The sequence below is a fragment of the Leuresthes tenuis genome, unplaced genomic scaffold, assembly GCF_036924035.1.
Source record: "Leuresthes tenuis unplaced genomic scaffold, fLeuTen1.0.hap1 SCAF_5, whole genome shotgun sequence".
Lineage (NCBI taxonomy): Eukaryota > Metazoa > Chordata > Actinopteri > Atheriniformes > Atherinopsidae > Leuresthes > Leuresthes tenuis.
This window is the reverse complement of record NW_027325359.1, coordinates 4,432,921-4,448,928: the sequence shown is the minus strand read 5'-3', so window position 1 is coordinate 4,448,928 and position 16,008 is coordinate 4,432,921.

Genomic DNA, 16,008 nt, shown 5'->3' with positions numbered 1-16,008 from the left:
CTGATGCAAATGCTGATTGTGTTGGCAGAGGCATTAGATTAGTCTTGGCACCAAGAGATAGCGAGACATTCTTAATTTGAGTTGTGTTAAGAGGTTGAGGAGGGGCTTTTTTAATGCAAATTGCTCAAATGTGTCCTAGGGTTATAAGAACTTGCAATGTATCTGTATGGATTAGGACATTCCACATTGCAAGGTGGAAAGTGGGAGAGGGAAGTGACACAAGAAAAAAACTGCCATTGATTTGCTCAGAGGACATTCCACAGCGCAAGGTGCAGTAAGAAGGCCAACAGAGGAGGGTAATCCCTTGGGAATGCTCTTTTATATCATTATATGATGCAGTGAAATAAACAAGAAGATGATTCTGTAGATAATGAAAGAGACGAGCAGAGGAAGACCAACGTGAAGCTTCAGAATTGATGACAACTTCATGTACCATGTGTGTGGTATTTTCTGCTGTTGGTCAAAGGATAGTCGTATGATGATTATTTTAAACAATTTATCCAGTCCTGGTCCTATACTGTCTCTGATGAAATATTGTGGCTTCATCCCAACTCTGCACCCTCATCTGTCTTTTTACCCCCAGAGAGCTGAGCTCCACATTCAGCAGCACCTACTACTTGTGCACTCATACCCTCATTACAAGTGCAATAACACAAGTCCGTACCCGCTTTTTTTCCCCAACAAAATATCATTCATTTTTATTCATTTTCAACTGTCAGATGAACACATGTCTATGTTTATGCTGATTTACATGCCTTCGATACTGAGGGTTTTTTTCTATCTTGAAAACTAATTTGCTTGTGAGGGACTTTCTTGCTAATTCAGCAGGCGGAGCTAAACTGCCAACATAGTGAAAAAAGGCTGTTTTTCCCACAATATATACTACCTTCTATTGCAATTCCCAAATTACCACAACTTTTGCATGTACATTCCCATCCACACATTCAAAGATCTTTGCATACCTTTGTCACACTTCTTCACACTTGCGCTTGCACCCCTCCCCCAGCATCCAACCCCACGTTTTGCAAAATGAAACACACGCAGCATAGAGCCGGTACACGCCCAGCTAGAGTCCCAAAGGCCACCCCATGCCTCGCACGTTCCCCTTATACAGGGAGCACGACACTGGGCCCCTCTATCCCGTTCTATCCTGTGCCCCCCCCCTCAGTTCGTTCATGCCCCCCAGTTCCATCCATCATATCTGGCCCCCAACTTCTATCATGTTCCCACAAAGGCAGCCAACTCTAAGAAAAGAAAAGGCAAAAAAAGGGGAGAAGAATACAGCCGCTACCATGCAGAACAGTGCTGGCCAAAGGACCGCCTTTTGTCCAGGGACGTGCCTGTCTTCGCCTGGTCTCTCCTGCAAACACACCCTTTTCTCTGAGGAAACAACAGCCCAGAGGCTTGGGGGATGGAACCAGGGTGTGTTGCTATCTAAAGCAGTATAGTTTAGGCCCCCTAGATGGCCCCTTGGTCACCAGCAGACCTTGTGTGTTGAGCTGTCAAAGGGGACCGCCCTGTCCCTCCCCTAGTGTCCATGGGCACACCCTCCAGGGAACAGCAAGGGCCCCAAACTCCTGACTCAGGGGCCCACAAGCCGAGGCTCACCATGCTCTACTAACCTGATCACTTTTACTCTGTGAAGTGGAACGTAAAACTCAGGTGTGAAGGGGGACCAAGAGCACATCTGCAGAGAACTTTTAAAGAAAGATGAATAAAGTAGGAGATTAACATTGGTTGACATCAAAGTTGCCTTTTTTGTGTCCAATATGTGCACTCAACTGTGATGCTGCTGCTCAAGATTTGATTTCTGATATCACAGAATGAGATGAAAGGAGAAAAACCTTTTTGTAGCGTAGTTTATGCTGACAGACAAGATGAGAAAATTGAGGAGCGCAGCAGACTAGTGAATGGCAAGGTGCCTTTCTTTTGATGGTGTTCTGCCATCAACATTGCCTTTGTGATCCAAGGAAGAGAGCGGTCCAACCTCTGCTGATAGAATCTGTCATTGCTCATCATGGATGTTGCAGGTGAAAATTCAAGATTACATTTGTTCATTTAACAACATGAAATTCATAAATGTTTGTCTGCCACAAAAACACAATGATAATGAAGTCATTAAGACAAAACAATTTAAACAAAACACAATAGTTTTCATTTTTTAAACTGACACGGTCTGTAGGGAAGTAGAGAAGTGGAACATGAGAGGGTATTGTATCTGCGAGGAACATCCAGGGAAATCCCTTCTCTAATTGGGATGTTATCATGCTGTTGGAGTTCTGAAGTGTTTCTTAGAATAACCAGCTGACAAAAATGTTGTGTTGTTGTTTTTTTATGTGACTATTGTCACTTTTTAAGATTTATTTGGATCTGAGGGAATGAAAACAGCAGAAGCAAACATGCTGGTGAATGCGCTTGGTAAAAATATGGTTGACGTCCCAACGTTTAAAACTCAACACCTATTAAACACTGTCCATCAGAGCTGTAAAAACACAGACACATTTTCCTCTTGCACTTACCAGAGTCCTGTCCTCTATCACAAGATTGATATGCTGCAATGGAGTCATGTTTTTGTAAATATGACAGCACAGTAGCCTCTTATTTCTCTAGACATATGGATACATGGTTGGGAAAAGACAGATACTCTATCACAAACCTATCAAACTTTCTGTACATAGATTTAAAAAGAAGAAGAAAAAAAAGTGCAATAAAGAACATGATCAAGTTCAACAAGTAGGTAAATGAAACCAAGGAGATTTCAGAAGGATTATGCAGGAAAGGATACAAAAGAGGGGAATTACTTATAAGAAGAAAGCCCCGGTCAGTGGAAAGGGCTTGTGAGAATGTCCAAATTTAGTGTGCTGGTTTATGATACTCCAGAGACTCAGGAAGCAGATAACAGACTGGTCAGAGTGCTGAAAAAGGAAAGAATTACTGTTAATTAAGGAATTACACCACCATGAGGAATATTATCTATTTCAGTATATTGACTAAAGTTGTTTTCAGTTAAATGCTAAATTTATTCTGTGACAATGTTAAACTCAGGCTATGAAATAAAGGGAATTACTGCAAGATTGGAGACAATGAGCACAAAATTGGACACAGTAACGCAAATACTCACAAGCAGACTTCCAATTCACAGCACTCTAATGAAACCGTGACTGACCATGCTCCAGATCTATTCACTCTAGGGACAATAGTGTGCTGAGGCTGCAAAAAGCCAGTTGAATGTGTGTTTTTCTAGTTTTGTGTGTGCGCATTTTGGGCCTGTGTTCGGTTCTACGGTGCACAGATTGTGATTTTCCCAGGTGAACAACACCATACGGAGCACTGCATCCTCAAGCTCATTAAAGACCATTCTGGGCCATTAGAAGGCATTCAGCAGAGTGTGCATTCCCCCAGACTCCTCTGTCAGGGCACAGAGCCATGCCCGAAGGCACCGGGGTGGGGACCTATGCTAAATGGGCCGAGGGAACACACCAGAAGGAGCTGATTCCTTTTCTTCAGTGATCACCGGTTGCTGAGTTGATGGATAGGATGGTGGAGTGGGTGGGTGGTTGGTTTGGGGGCATGGGGGTAACAGCTTGTTGAGTTCCCTTACAAGGGGAATTCAAATTCAACATACTAACTGTTGAATAGTGAGACGGATATTTAATTCAAACTGATTTTAAGCATAGAAACTTAACTTTAAACAACGTGAGCAAATTTAGAATAGAAAAGTCTGCTATAGCAATTATTTATTGCAAATTATTAATAATCTATTCCTTTAAAACATTTTAAGCCAAATCTAAAAATCTACGGTGAAATGATGCTGTGGTGACCATAATATCTGATCAGCAGAGGCAAGCAGTCCCCCTGGTGGACAGATGCCAGATTAACCTGAAACAGCCTCCTCCTACTGAATCCCCCCCTTACTTTGGAGTTGAACCACAGAGTGATATTATGCCATTCGGGTGTGATTGTTGCTAGGTAGAATCCAGTTTATGTGTATTTTTGAGTGTGTGTGTAAGAATCATAGAGAGGGAGGATGAGCAGGGCAGAGAGAAAAGGGTGCTGCAACCATCTTCTGATGATTATAAATTAGTCATGTCACAGACAGGCTTCAGGCCATCTGTGATACTCACCAATGATCTCATAGAGTGATACACAACAACAGACACCCATTATAGGGAAACATTTTGCAAACATTTTCTAAAGAAAAAATACATGTATTTTCCAGCTGTCAACTGACAGAGGCAGCTAAACCTCAGTAAACCTGTATTATTTTGTATGTTACTCTCTTGATATTACCCTTAGATTAATTCTCAGATATTTTTTTCGAACTGTGTTCCCACAGATATGTTCATTCGAAATCTGGATTAAAGTCAGAATGGCCAAACCTGACAAAGTTCCACTCATCACACTCTTGTAGAGAATTGTTGGATCAGGCCTTTAAACAGATATCTGCAGAGATTTGGAAGAAGTAGAACTATTTTTTTTATTTGTTGTCAGTGTTGCTTTGACCAATCACATTGTATGCATAAAAACATCAACATCATGGAGAGAAAAGATATGTGCTGGAATGCAATCTTAAAATAATCTGCTATCTTTTGAGAATATGATTTAGCTTTTTAATATCTATCTGCATTCAAACAATGACCGGCACACAGAACAGGAAGTCTTGGTCATATTGGTCATTATGATATTCAACTGAAGACTTCCCAGGTCTCGGGACAACCAATACAACTGACAAACTGGAGTTTAATTTGAATATGAGTTAAGTTATTTGTGATTTAATTGTAAAGGCTTACATTACTTTCTACACTGTCACGTTTCCTAACTGGGTATCTATATATAGAAGTGGCCAAATAACCAAACTAGCAACTGAGTCACATTTTCAGAAAATCTTGGAGAGCTCAGTTAGCTTGACCTATAATTGGAAGGAACTGTATGCAACAACAAAAAATACCCACATTTCCATCTTCTCCTGTCAATCGCTGAGAATAGTATAACCAACTCAAGGACAAAAACATAGGGCAGTGAGAGAAAATAGCTTTCAAGCTACTTCAAAAGAATGTTGGAAGAAGCAGGGCATGCTTTACCTGCACAATGTTTCACTGAAAACAGACTCAAATTTACTGCTGAATAAGATGTTCTGCAGGGTACAGAGGATTGGCCCAAACTTTTTCTAGGTCTCCCAAAAAACATGATCTATGTTCTTTGTAAGTCTATTAATCAGAAAACTTGCCACCCTGTTCCCTCTGGTAAGGAGAGCAGGACTAGGCAGAGCCTCTTTCACGGTGAGGGCTCGAGGAAGGAGAGTCAAATATTTATAGAGCTGCACATGAGAATTAATTTCTCTCTCATGACATTCACTAATTCCTGTTTCAGCGAATAGTGCCTTGGCAGCCATCTCCAGGTAGATAAATAGCTGAGTGTTCAATCACGTTTTAATTTATTTTAGCTCTAGAAGTCAAATATAAACATCAACAGGCCCCTGTAAAAGAGCAAATCATGAATCATACCCAGAGGATAGTAAATTAAAAGTCAAAGTGACCTTTTGTGGAGTCACTGGAGAATTTTGGCCTGAGGAGGAACATTACTATTTCTCCAGTTTACAGTAATGTGGTAAAACAGAAAGGCTGTTGCCAGGTTAACTTGCAGTGGTATGTTCTGGAGAAAATTGAGACAAAGCAACACATGACAGGTTTGCCAGCCCCCTAAAGCTGTGACCTGTCTCCCACCCTGGAGAGGGAAAGAAAAGAAGAAAACGAGAAGAAAGGAAGTGATGGAGGAAGATAAATGTCAAGGTACTGGAACATGACTGAGAATAACAGTGGAAGATAAAAAATGTTTCTAAAAATTGCAACTGAATTGAAAAAATGCAAAGAAAGTTTCAGTAACACGTCTCTTGCAATGTGTTTTTTCCATGTGTCGATCCATCGTTCTCAAAGCTGCTTCTACCCCTCCCAACAATGAAGAAACAAAGAGGTTGTAAAATAGAACAAAAGTGGTAAAAGACAGAAATATAAAAGAGAGGCTGCAGACAAAAAGGTGCTGTAATGGTGAGGGGTCAAAGTGGCAGAGGCTCGAACTCTTGACCTCCCTGGTGACCAGGAGCTGCTACCCAATTAAAACAATACACTCTGTATCACTCACTCTCTTAGTTGTTACAAGTCCCTGTGTCTTCTAGTGCCTATGCATTGAGATACTGCCTGGTAGAAGTCTTTGAAAAACATATCCCTCATCAATAATCACATCTCTCATCCTTCCTCCTTCTGTACCTCGCCTCCCCCAAACCTCCTCTGTGCAGACCCTCTCCGGCTCATCTCAAGTGGGCTGCCTCCCACCAACAAAAGGCATCTTTCTCTCATCCTCCTCCGAGGAGACAGAGCGAGGGATGAGGAGATAGAAGAGTATCAGCTCATCCCTTTAATCCAGGGTAGACAGAGAGACTCTTCAGTGAAGAGGTAGGAGATCCACTGATCAGGAGCTTAAGATGCAAACTCTACAAAAGACCTGTGGCACTTATAGGGGCTATCGCAGCAGGGCGGGACACCGTTAGTCTGTGCATTGTGGAGCACACACTCCGGCAAATGCAGGACTTATTTTCTTTATAGAGATGATATGCATCATGTCAATACTGACTGGAAAAAAATCCCCTTTACTATTTAAACAGCATTGACACATATTACAATGTAGAAATTACACACAACATACACAATACATCTAAGTACTAAGCACTAATGCTTCATTGTTGTTAAATTAAAACTTAATCTAAATCTCCAATCATAGAAGATTACTTTGATGAGATCAAATATATGTAAAACTGATACTATAACAAAGAAATAAATAATAATGAAACACTGGTTTATGTGAATAAACAATCTGAATTTGTACAGAGGATATTCAATCATCATAGCATTCATGCATTTGTTTGAGGCTTGACTTTTGCATGTCAAACAGCTCCATTTCTTTTACAGTACAACAACAATGGAATCTTTATGAGATTAAGCTCATGCTCATATATTATAATCTATACATTACGAAAAGTTAGTACTTCTGTAAATCTGTGCATTCAACAGCTACAAACATCATTTATACGCATACACACGAGTAACAGCATGAGCATGCAAGTCATTACGTGTGTCTGTGTCATTGTGTTTTCTTGTGTGCGTGTAGGACAGTGAGTGTGCGCATGCATTCGGCTTCTCCCTGCGGCTAATGAGTGGCGGCCCACCTCTCCAGCAGGCCTGGCAGTCCTTGGCTATGGGGCTGGAGCTGACTCTTTTCTCATGGTAATCACACACTTTGTCCTGGGGTGGATAATCCTGCATTGGCTTTGTCTGGGCCCCCAAGGAGAGCCCCACAAGGTCGACCCCGCTTCACAGAGACCCACAAAGTCCCAAAAGCAGTAGCAGCACCCCACTCCAGGCCTGCGCTCCTCAACATGCACCCGAGCACGCAGACACTCACAGAGCTGCATGCTTGCACACAACTGTATGCACAGCCACCGGTGCACACTCATTAGTTATTCTCAATTTCAACAGGCCCAGAGTCATTAAAACAGGCTGCTTGTGCAAAAGCACTGACACACTCATTTCAATACACACATGCACATGCTGCACTTACAAGCGAATACAAGCCGCTATACATTTGATGATTTACAACTATTTTGTTGAAAAGGTTAATTGGGATAATGCGAGCCAGCTAACAATAATTCATCTAAACTGCATCTAAAGCAACATGCAGGACAAAATGGCATCATGAGATCATTCTCAGCAGAATAATCAGTAATGTTTAAGTCAAACATGAAGGTAAAGCCCAGTTGTTTCTCCAGCTACAACAAATGACTATATAAAAACTGTAAATGAATGACAATGTTCACTTTCTACATTGAAATTAACCCTCTGACTGAAACAATTTTTCCACACTTAAGTTCTATCATTGGTAGCATTCCATTCTGCCCTGATTTGTATAAATGGGTCGTATTGCTGGGGGTAACAAGTTCGTGTACTGGCTTGGCGTCAGGGAGGATCAGTTTAGTGGAATATCTGGAGGGGCAGAGAGAGCAGATAAAGGCTGAAGGAATGGAGAGTAGAGGACAGGCTCCCACAGGTCTCTCTTACACCCTATCTCCTTTTGAGGCATTAATGAACAGGCCTGGGAGAAACACAGCTAACATTGCGCAAACCTCCACCTTGTTAATCTCGCCGGGCATTAGAGAAGAGCACACAACACTTAACAGTAACTGAAGTGCACTAGTTTACACTTTGGTTCCTCACAGCTACTAAAGCATAAGAGTTTGCCAGCCAGCTACTTCTGAGATCAAGTTTTGACAATTCTCTGCTAAAGACATTCTTGAATCACAGGGCTTTAGCGTTTGCCTCACATACCAACAGGTCTTTTTTAGACATTTAAGGTTGTGAAACCATTAATTGATACAGATGCACAATAAATACCCAAAGATGTGATATCTAGGTTTCATGGTGATCAGCCCCTTGATGTTTAATGTTCAGTGAGAGGATATATCGGGGATGAGCCCAGATCTGATGTCTATTTGACAGAATGAATGTGTCTCACTGGGTCATTAGTCAGGGGGATTGGAGCACTGTGGACCAGTGTGAAGAGGCAAAGAGAGGGTTTGTAATCCTCTATGGCCAATGGGACACAGCCAAATGTCTGTCTGGAGACACACTAGGACATTTTTGTTCCACAAACAAGTGAGACACACATACACAGACATGCATACATACATAAACACAGACACACACACACACAACTCCAGAAATCCCGCTTCTTCCAGTCTGGTAATCCTCATTGGGTATTCCAACTGAGTTTTGCTGCGGACACCAAGTTGACAGACAGAGCTAGAGAGCAAAAGAGGAACAGAGGGAGGGAGGAAAAGGGAGAGGAAAACAGACAAAAAAACCTTCACCCTTCTTTCCTCCCCCAGTCGCCATTGGTTGATGGCACAGGGTTTTTCTTTCCTTTTTGCTAATTGGCCACCCAGGCATCAACTATGGTGTGAGTTCTGCCCCAAAGCATGTGCACGTCCCTCTGTCCCATGAAATACCCCCTGGCTATTCTCCAGTCACCTTTCCATTTAAATAACATGGAAGAAGCTTGTAACCATGGCAAATGGAAGCAGTTCCTACAGGAGATGGTGAAAACATTTAACACAGGTTGAGGAAAAAAATCATTCTAGACTGCAAGAGTCATGAAATGACGATGAGGGAATCCTGTGTTCTGTGAAACAAACCATCTGATGGATGGTCGGGTTATTACAGCAGTGAAATGCTTTAAAAAAACAGTATAATTTGTTTCAGAAGACGTTAAGAAGTGTTTTTTTTTAAAGCTACTATTTATATTAATGTAAAATTGTGATTTAAATGCATGAAAATGTATGCTTTATCCTCTTTTGTGAATTCTAATAATCTTTAAAGTCTCTATAGAAGTCTGGAATATTTGACTCTAAGGGTTTCCAGCTTTAGAGTAAGGCATTTTCCCTCAAATTCTTTAGGGCACAATGGACATAATAAGATCTCATTATTTCATTAACTTATTAGGAGCGGTGGAATTCGGTCACATCTTCGGCATGTCCTCGCTGCCTTTGGATGGGAAATGCAAAGGTCTTCACTAATTTCTTTAAGAAATTTTTTTTCAAATAGAAAGGGGGGAGGAAGAAGAGATGAGAGAAAGTAATTTGATTGTCAGGGGGCTCCATATGGTTCTGTGGCTTTTAGGTTCACCCTTGCTTGCCACTAGCAAGCTGAATCCTTTCACTTTTCAAACCAATGACAAACTTCCCTATCCTCCCTTCAAACCACTTCTTAAAAATCACACCATCCCCCCTCTAAACACCCTAAAAACACCCTGAATCTGGTTAGAGGAATAATGGTAGAGGCAAACAATGAGGGGGGTGAAGGGTTGTTGGAAAAAAAGAAGGAGGGGGATGTCAAGTGACCCACAGAAAATATTATCAAACAAGACTGGAACTCCACGGGGTTGACAATGAAGCGGCCTGCTCTTTTCTGTGCTACGCCACTGCAGAGGCAAGATAAGGGAATTCCTCAATACAGCAAAAGGGGAAGAAAGGGGAGCACTGCTTTTGAAAGATTCAGACCTCAAATCCAAACACTCCCCCCGTAGATTATAGCTTGTGTGTTTTAAAGGGGAGCAGAAATAAAGCAGTACTTAGTTGGACAAGTTAGCCTTGTTGGTGTTGATCTGCACAGCTATTGTGAGCAGTACTTTTATGCAGTTCTATGCAGATCACGGGGAGATTAGGAAAGGCTTGGGCTACACACGGCCTTTAAAGTTCTGATACAGAGATCTATCGCAATTATTCAAAAGGTAACACAATGGCACTAAGTGCTGCAGCTGTCTGAATTTATTGAGCTTTAAAAACACCACAGAATACACAGCGAATTTAGCTGTTGGTCCCATACTCCTTATCAAACCTTTTGGTGCACTTTATTTGACTTATTTGCTCCAAGCCACAATGTCTGCTGTGTTTGAAAACTATTGCTATGGTAATGCAATAGATTGACTGATCTGAAAGTCAAATAGTGGGCAGGACAGAAAAGTCAGCCTCAGGCCATGTAAAAGGAAACTAGGAGATGCGGAGAAGCCAGTACGTCAGAACCCTTAGATTTACACTGACATATCGTCAAAACACTCCGCATGTAGCCCAAGGCGTGGCTGCTTCACGTTAAACAAGGTGGAACATTTCACTGAGGCCTTAGTGTGCCAGCTAACTGTCAAACACACAAACTCAATGTCTCCTCTAGAACACTCACCCTGTTCTGCACAGTGAAAACCACCCTCTCTAACTTACCATAAAGCACGAGTTCAAAGGAAAAATGCATCATTACCACACTATAATCATCTCTTATTCTGCATTCTTTCTGGGATCAGAGTGATGGATCTCAACCTCATCAAACTCGCAGAATAGCTGCATGCTGATTTGCTGACTGTCAACTCCACTCATGGAAGGCATTCATAATTTTACCAAGCAATACTCACCTAACTACACAAAAAGAAATCAATTTGTCTGTGCTTTTCTAAACTTTAATCTCAAAGCCTCTCTTAAGCATGCAACTCAGATAGAAAAAAATAAAAAGAGAGGAGGAAAGCAAATCGTGAGAAGGGGCAATGATGATAGAAAATCTAGTCTTCTAGAAGCTGTTTTCTATTGTTTTAACATGATCACTCTTTACTGTCTGTTCTCCACTAAAATGTCCCAGTTGTTTTCATGTCGATTCTCTGCGTATACAAGCACTGATAAACAAAGCTGCTGTGAGATAAGGATTCCACAACTGTCTCTGCAGTAGCACCAAAATCTGTCAGTATGCATCACTGATGGAAAACAAAATGTCTTTGAAAAAAAAAGAAGTCAGTTAAGACAACGATTTATGAATAAACCCAAGCCCCATGCTTATCTCAACATTTGGGGCAGAAGGGGCTTTACTTGCTCAAATATGCACTATTTGCACAGTGTACAACTTCCCAGTCACTGCGGATTAGACAAACAATACAGCTCCCCCATACAGCCGTCAAAAAAAAAAAAAAAAAAGAACTCCACCCAAATTAGTCTTTCTTTGGCCAGTTATAAAGCCCTGAGAATGAATGAGGGCCTGTGTTAGTCCAGGGAAGATAACACACACTCACAGTGAAGGGAACAAGAGCTGTATATTCTGGCCCTCTGCACTATTTAATTGATAAGACAATGTTTATGTGGAGCATGTATAGATGTGCAACTCCTTGCACATGTATGACAGACATTAGAAGTCCTTTGCTACTTCTTGATCAGCTTTTGAGATTAGAGAGTTTGGAGAAAATTTGTTCGCAGGTTTTACATGAATTTTCAATAAACCACACGCATTCATCAGTATTTCGTGCAACACGTAAAGCATGGGTATAGATGTGGTTAGAACACAATGATTTGATTTATGGACTTCAGACTTTATTAGCTATATGAGATTGCAGATTCACCTGAGGCAAATTCCTCACAGTCAAATAAATAGTAACGATGCCCTCCTCCATTCACTAAGTAGTGGAATAACACAGCCATTTTGCAACAAAATCATGTCTGAGCTTGGTCATCGCCGAATCTTCTCCAAATTCAACTATAAGGTGTCACTCAGTAAAATAAACGTTGAATAAATGAGGAAAGACTTACTTGTGTTGAAATGGCCTGATCTTCACAAACTGGGGAAATTATAGAATTTGCTTATCTACTTTTGTCCGTTTGTTTGTTATTAAATCTAAAATAGCTGAAGCGAGTGTCATTTGACTAAATTTATCAGCCACACAGACAGGCATCAGGCACAGCCTGATACGTTACAGGTTACAGGTTAGAAGATTAGACGTAGACTAAAGTCTCTCAGGTGACATGAGAGATATCTGATGTCATAAGTACACTGAAGGCAGCAAGTGGACGAGGTGAAGCAAAAGTGTAGCTGGAGATTTTTGGTAGACGGTGTGTCTGTGTGGATATGCGTGCGTGTGCATGTCTGAAAGAAGAAGGAAGCTAAGTGCAAAGTGAAACGGCAACACCAAGAATGTTTAATTAAATTCACGAACAGGCTCTGGGTGCTTGTGCTCCAAAAGGCCCTCCAGCTGAAAGGAAGGATTAAAAGAGCACGGACAGGCCTGCAGCTACAGCACGCTCATTACAGCAGAATGGAAAGATGGAAGTCAGAGAAAACAGAAGAAGGAGAGAGTGAGAAAGAGCTGAAGGAATACAACAACAGCTGAAATGTTATGTGAGTTGTGGATTTGTGAATTTTCACAAATCCACAACTTTTTAAATTTTCTTATGTCAATTTCCCCCCTGGGAAATCCTACAAAAGTCTAGAATCAAAATAAGAAATGAAAAAACAACTAAAAAAAACATTGGCAGTTGGAAAAAATGACACAGGTAAGTCAGGTTTGCGGATAAAGCTGGATGAAACATTTAACATTTATTTTGTTATCACAAAAATAATTTTTCCTTGCATTGAAGTACAATGTGGAAAAAAACAACCCCTTTGACAGTACTATTACACATTTTATTAATAAGCTTTCACTTCTCTATCAATCTATGGTAAAAGCAGGGTTTATGATTATAATATTGTCAACTTATTTATACCAATTTATTATACATAGCATCACTTGCCACAACAAATACTCTTTACAATACTCTTTACATGAAAGCCCCAAGAGGTACAGTTTCCTGATCATCCACTGGAGTCATTTACCTCATAAAATTTGTAAGATGTAGACATATGTTGGTATGATAACTTGATCTCGGTCTGCAGAACTCGAATGGCAGAACATGGTTCTGTTATTAAGCACATCAATGAACATAGTTCAGTCACACCTGCAACATGACTCATAACTCAAGTCATGGACCAGCAGCAGACTATGGATAGGTCTGTGTAGAACACAAAGCAGAGGGAGTGATACTTTTCCAAACCAATAAGACAAACTAAATTCCACTGTCCCTTCAATACAGATTGAAACAGCAGAGGCATTAAGACGAAAGGTAAAACAGAGAGGATTCAAGTGATGAACTCACATAAAAAAGCATGAAAATTGCTATCATTTTACACAAGAGACATTTATATGGGAGAGTGGGCCCTGGCATCGCTGCTGCTACAAGGATTAGCACCCTTCTGCTTGGATATGCAGACAGCCTCTCTACAGAGCATGTAAACGTCTGGGCAGAGCATCATGCGACCCCAAGCCAAGCCCCCTCAGCATGGGCCATGTCTGTGTTATAGCAACAGCCAATTCAACTGTGCTCAGTGTCAAGATCTTACACACAGGTCTCACACGGGGAAGTTTGCTCAACCTGCTAGCTACACCCTAAGACCTCCTGTTGACCTGGCTGCTCGAGCTGGCAGGCAAAAACACACACTTACCCACAAACAAAAACTTATTTAAGCTTCTTTTAACTCTGGGGTGGGAGTTAGTTGAGGAAGGGCAACAAAAACAAAAATACACGTGGAATTCTGGTCAGTTCAGCTACCAGAGAGGTTTTGCAAGACGAAGTCAACAAGAAACATATGTGCACTGTAATTGCTCAAAGTGTAACACAAACACAATTGTTGAGTGATTCGTTTAGTAGCTGGACTGTGAAGGAGCTCTGAGTGATGAAGAAAATACAACAAACTGCAGATTTCTTTCAAACTCATCTTCCTATCCACTGATATATATTTGTAAATATGTTTCAAGATACTGTATATGTAAAGGATATAGACTCATAAGACAAACATATACTTATACATATACATATACATATCAGAGTCACTGCAGTTAAAGAGGGGCTGAATCATCAGTCGTAATCGCTGCCGTAAGATGTGCCTCTCTTCATTTTCTTGATTTAATTAGACCAGCTTGTTGAGTTTAACGTGATGTTCAGGACAGATTGATAAAAGGATAGTGTTGGAGGTGAAGGCATTAATTGCACATACTTGTTTGAATTATGTTGGTTTGTGGGTAAGGTGAGAAGTAAAGTCAAATTTAATTTGAGGTTTACAATTAGCCTCTGTGCTCTGCAGTATGAATGTAATTATCTCAGAACCCTCAAAAAATGGCTGATGTGAACATGTTAGAGTAGTGCACCTGTGGTTTCAGTACTTTGATGCAATTAAGGGCAATTTGCTGTCATGGTTAAAAGGAAAAATTTGTTGGTTTATGTTAAAGTCTTAGCCTTTTGGGGATGTAACGGAATTAAGCTAAGAGTAAAGTATGTAACATTATTTTAGTACTACTGGGATTTGTGGGAGTAAAGTGTCAGTTTGAGACTGTCTATATGGCATTTCTTCATCAAGGCAGATATGCCCAATTACATTTAAAGTATATGCAACCTTTAGTGGTCATCTGAGCAACCATATGTGAAGTATAAAAATTGCATCTAGGGCATTGTGGTGTTGTAAAATAATGTTTTTACTATGATTTTTCTAGAATCCTAACCAAGCTTTTGATTTCTAACACTAACCCATTGATGATATTTTTGAAAGCTGACCAGAAAGGAACAATGTTATTCCTAACAAAGTGATGTTATTACCCAAGCCCAAGTGAAAGGTGACAAAAGTGTTTTAGTAAAGGGCAATTGACAGTGTATCTTGGGCTCAGTCACACCTCATACCCACTCAAAGCGCAGTGCTTAGCTGCTCCATCCATCGCATTCTTTCCTCCTTATGAGGACTTTGTGACTTCTTAAATGAAAAACTTGACAACAATGTCCTCTTTGACATGGAAAAAAAACTCATGTTTTGGATTTCCTTCTGAACAAACTACCTATATGACTGTTTCAGTTGGAGGTCTTGTTGACCAGTCCAGAAGTATTAAAAAAAAGTATTAAAGTACCAATTTATCTCCAAAAAAGTTAATATTGACTTCCATTAGATAGACACAGGCAGACAGAAAGGTCTAAATGTCACGTCTTTTCCCAATCACTCCTGCTCTGTGATAGCTCTGAGGTAAAGACCTGTCTGGGAAGCTCCTTATCTCTATTTATCTGGTGGCACATGAGCGGCATCTGAATCATACCTCAGATAGTCACATTGTGTAGATGTGACAGCACAGAAGATCAACATGACTGAGCAGATAGATTGCCAATGAACTTGTGAATCAAATTCAAACGTGTGTGAGACTCTAAGACTATGTATCTGTCTCTTATGGAAGGCTGTAGGATTTGGACCCAAATGAGTGGAGTGTTGGTGCATTAATGAGTAACACACAACCCTCAACTCCCACAATCAGCCCACACATATTCAGTCTCTTAAAAAAGAAAAACACCCCAACCCTCACGCACCGCACAGCTACTCCTCCTCCCTCTCCTGACATTTCAAGGCTGTGTTGGGAGCCAGATGAGGAACTTCTTCATTTGGAGTGTGAGACAATGTGGCAGGCTGGTTGGCTTTGTGCTCCTGACATCCCGCCGAGGCACAATATGGCCCCGTCAGGGATCAGTAGGAATACACAATGCCCATTACCCACGGGGCCATGCGGAGGGCCTCAAGGGCAGGGCTAGGA